The sequence below is a fragment of the Triticum aestivum genome, chromosome 1A (genome assembly GCF_018294505.1).
Source record: "Triticum aestivum cultivar Chinese Spring chromosome 1A, IWGSC CS RefSeq v2.1, whole genome shotgun sequence".
NCBI lineage: Eukaryota > Viridiplantae > Streptophyta > Magnoliopsida > Poales > Poaceae > Triticum > Triticum aestivum.
The window spans coordinates 573016608-573020982 of record NC_057794.1 but is presented as its reverse complement, the minus strand read 5'-3'; the positions used below and the strand labels follow the sequence as shown (position 1 = coordinate 573020982).

Sequence of the window (4375 nt, the reverse complement as noted above, 5' to 3'; positions counted from 1 at the left end):
AAACATTTATCATGATATGAGGAAATAAATAATAACTTTATTATTGCCTCTAGGGCATATTTCCTTCACGGGGCCCAGTGTCATCGTCTTGGTCTTCGTGTGGGGCCCATCAGCTGCGGAACCCACCGCCAGGGCGTCACTGTGGCACATCTCCGGTCGCATCACGGAGTAGTTGGAACAGTACCGGGCCACGCGGATCAGCGAAGCGGCACGCATTGTGGCCATGCATCCTCTGGTCAGCGGAGAGGGGGCACTATTGCCATGCTCCTCGTCTTGGAGCGGTTGTCTTGTCGTACGAGTGTATTGGACGGGCGTCTGCCGGCCCGATGGAAAATTTGGGAGATCGTTGCAATCAATCGTCGCCGTCACAGGTGGAGATCTCACTGTGATTTAGGATATGTGCTGGGTGCCTCCGCCTCGATGGAGATCGTGGGATCAACAACTGTCATCCGTGACGTGCGCTTCTGGCCAGGCAAGTAAATAAGATCGTGAATACGCTTTGGAGCGTATCTTTGCATTGATAGAGGGAAAAGAAAACAACAGGTCGACGCCACGTTCACGTACGCAAGAAGGCGTGTCTGTGGCGATCGTGTGAGCATGGAGTATTGGGGATGCTCAGCCCCTCATACAAGATCAGGTTACAAGGATAAAAGCGCTAAGCCCTTTGGCTCTGGCAGTGGCCCAGGAGTGAGCGTCGTCTTTAATAGTGGTGACCACAGTCAGGGTAGATGGGGCGATCTTGTCGAAGGTGACCGCATTACGGTGGCGCCAAAGAGTCCATGCCACAAGGCCGGCCAAGGTAGTGAGGCCGCGTCGAGTGGTCGCAGGCAGCCTGAGGAGGGCCGTGGATAGCCAGTCGAAGAAGCCGGAAGATCCGTCGGGCGGGGGGGTGGAGGGGCAGCACCAAGTTAGGATCTCATGCCAAACAGAACGAGTGAAAACGCATCACACCAAGATGTGTTGCAGAGTCTCTGGCTCCTGAAGACAAAGGACGCAAGCCGGCTCGTGCTTTAGTCCATGCCGAGCAAGCCGATCGGCGGGCCAGCATCGGTTTAAGGAGGCCAGGTATATGAAAAACTTCACCGATAGGGGCGCGCCGGACTTCCACACAAGATGCCAGTGCTCGGGTTGTTAGAATGTATATACGTAGTCTTGTATAGGCCTTGTATTGTACCTCTTGGTAGATAGCCACACCTCGTTTTAGGGTGTCGAGCCAGTTTCCCAAACCCTATGTTTGACATGGTATCAGTTTAGGTTACGATGTCTTCCGTTGCACCACCTCCCGCCGCCGCCGCGCCGATCTCGACCGCCGCCGCCGCGTCGGACCTCGCCCGGATGTCGCCCTTCATGGCCTCCCGCCCCCTCGCGACGACGTACGGTGCCGTGTCGCCGCCTCCCACTTCCCCGCAGGCTTTGGGGTCTCCAGACGCTCCAATCGTCCCAACCGAGCCCGCGGCGCTGCCGGCCCCTGGCGGCCCTCCTCCACCGAGTCCGCACCCGTGGTGCGGTGCTCCCGCACCATCCTATGGTGCGCCCCCGCCGCCGTCATCCTTCTGGCCGGGGTCGGCTATGTTGCGCCGCTGCCGCAACCCTACACGGCAGTGCCGCATCCGCCGCCACCGCACCACTACTACCAGGCGCCGCCGCCGTCCTATGGGGGCGCAGCCTCCTCATCGTATGGTGCCCCTGCAGCGCCCGGCCAAGGTGCTTCGGCTGCTGTGGGTGCTGGCCCCTACGCCGCGTTGGGCACCTACGATCCTCCTGCAGCGCCCGGGCACGGCGCTTTGGCTGCCGCCTCTGTCGGGTCCTACTCCTCCCCTGGCGCCTATGCGCTGGTCCCTCGTCCAGAGATGGCCCTGTCCATGGATCCCTATGCCCCACTAGCGCAGGCGTACATTGCTGAAACCGCGGCGCCGCCGCCGTTTTATTTCTCGCACCTGCTGCCGGTGAAGCTCGCGCCGGACAACTACCTGTCATGGCGTGCTCAGGTCTTGCCTCTACTCCGCAGCCGCTACTTGGAGGGCTACGTCGACGGATCCATCCTGTGTCCACCCTCTCACCATCTGGCATATCACACGTGGGTGGCGCAGGATCAGGCTATTCTCTCCGCTATCCAGTCTTCACTCACGCCGAGTGTTTCGTCGATGGTCATCTTCGCCGCTACGTCCAGGGAGGCGTGGGCGGCCCTCCACACTAGTTTCGCCTCTCAGTCTCAGGCGCGTGCGCACTCTATACGCACCGAGCTGGGTGAGACCAAGCTTGGCGATCTCAGCATCACGGAGTACTTCAACAAGATGACGAGCCTCGCCGACACCTTGGCCTCTGTTGGTCAGCCGCTTCAGGACGAGGACTTCACCACTTTTGTGCTTAACGGGCTTGATGATGATTATGACAATCTCATTGAGAACGTCCATGTTCGAGAGGATACGCTCCCACGTCATGAGCTCTATGCGCGCCTCCTTGGGCGTGAGCAGCGCATCAAGGCGCGCCGTGTTTCCCCCAGCTTCGCCTCCGCCAACGCCGCCACACGCGGCAAACCTCAGAAGCCGGCCGCATCAGGTGGCAAACCACCGGCTTCCTCGTCGCAGGCCTCGCGGGGCAACGCGCCGACCATCACTGGAGGGAGTCGCCCAGTTGCTTGCTGTTCTAGTTGCGGTGCTCCTCAGGCTTGTCAGCTTTGTGGCATCGATCGTCACCTCGCCTCTCGCTGCCACAGACGCTACAAGCAAGACTTCCTTGGCCTGTGGTTGTTGCAAGTATTACATGAAGGACGGACTGTGGTTGTTGCCTTCACTGTTATGCATTTTTTTCTAGAAACAGAACACCATGCACAAGCAGCAAGTTCTCCTGTATACCATGTGAACAGGCATGCACGCAGCATCTTGCCATCCTCACGAAGTACCGGAAGATCATTTTGTCCGCATACAATAAAGTTCGTTCTCGAAGCTAATACTTTTATTGTGCGTGCAAGAAATATGCCATGAAAGTCATTTGCATTAGTTGGCTTATTAAGAAAAAGTCGAGAAACATGAATGAACTATGGCGGACCTGTCCACGACAACGGGACGGGACCAGTGAAGCTGAGGAGCAGGAGCTGCCAACTTGGGTCCATGGTCCATGCCACCCACCAATTTCTTCAGTCGACAGACAACACCTCATGCATGAAAAATGCAAGAAAATAAAGTTTGAATTGGCACTCCGCACGCACACTGACTATTGTGGCCACTGACTAGTACTACGTACTTGCAACGCATGGTTACACACATTCATGCACGAGCATAAGATGAGATGCACCACCCAAGCAGTTTTTGCCAAGATCACTTGAGAATCACCTGCACCCCAAACTGGTTTCTTGCTGAGTGTTCCTGCTTTTTGTATACATACCACAGGCCACAGCTGAATCCATGGCGAAATGCTTCCTGCTGCTCGCCTTCTTGGCGTTTCTCCTGCCGGCGGCCTATGCGACGTGCCACCCTGACGACCTTCAAGCGCCGCGGGGCTTCGCCGGGAAGGTACTTGGACCTCTCAAATAATTCATTTGGTTGGTGAGGTACCCAAGGGTTTGACACTACTCGAGGGCCTCACCGTTGTCGATCGTTCACTAGGTATTGCTTTCTCTAACTTGCTATTGTATGTGAAGAGCAATAGAAGAACACTCCAACAACAACAACCAAACACCATTACTGGGACCAACAACAGTGTTAGATCTGGAAGTGGCAACATTGTATCTGGGAGCGGCAACACTGTTGTATCTGGGACAACAACAATGTTTCTGGGAGCAACAACACAGTCACATCTGGGAGCAGCAATGTCATACTTGACACCAACCATGTCGTAATTGGGAGCAACAATACTGTATCCGGCAATAACAATAGGGTAACTGGGAACAATAATGTTGTATCCGGGAGCAACCAAGTCGTGTCCGGGGACAACAAAGTCGTAACTGGCTAATGATCTGTTAGTGGATTGATTTCGGCTTCCCTGGTGCAGTTCATACGTCCTTGTCCAAGTTCAGTGTGGCTGACAATTACTTGGTGGGCCCAATCGTGTTTGGAACTTCATGGATATAGCATCCTACCTACTTAAAATAAAATTTCCCTAAAATATCTATAGAACGTTTTACATACTAAATGCTGGCCTGGACAGCAATGGCGACTTGCAGCTTAGGTACAAGTTTTCATCGTGGATGTCTAGATGTGGTTATTTCATCTATTCTGTTATCTGTAATGTGTGATGTTTTATTATATATGAAGATTGATCTATGAATTATAACTGCTCAATGTCATCTAGCTATACACTTCTCAGGTGATGCAATACGGATCGTTTGCCATGTGCACCTCGTAGTTCCTTTGTGACCAGTGATTACCTTCAATCT

General features: G+C 54.4%; 1 pseudogene; it reads left to right on the top strand.

Moving 5' to 3' along the window:
- The first annotated feature begins 3340 nt into the window (after positions 1-3340).
- On the top strand, positions 3341-4076 carry LOC123181884 (putative uncharacterized protein DDB_G0272516; annotated as a pseudogene).
- The last annotated feature ends 299 nt before the right edge of the window (positions 4077-4375 follow it).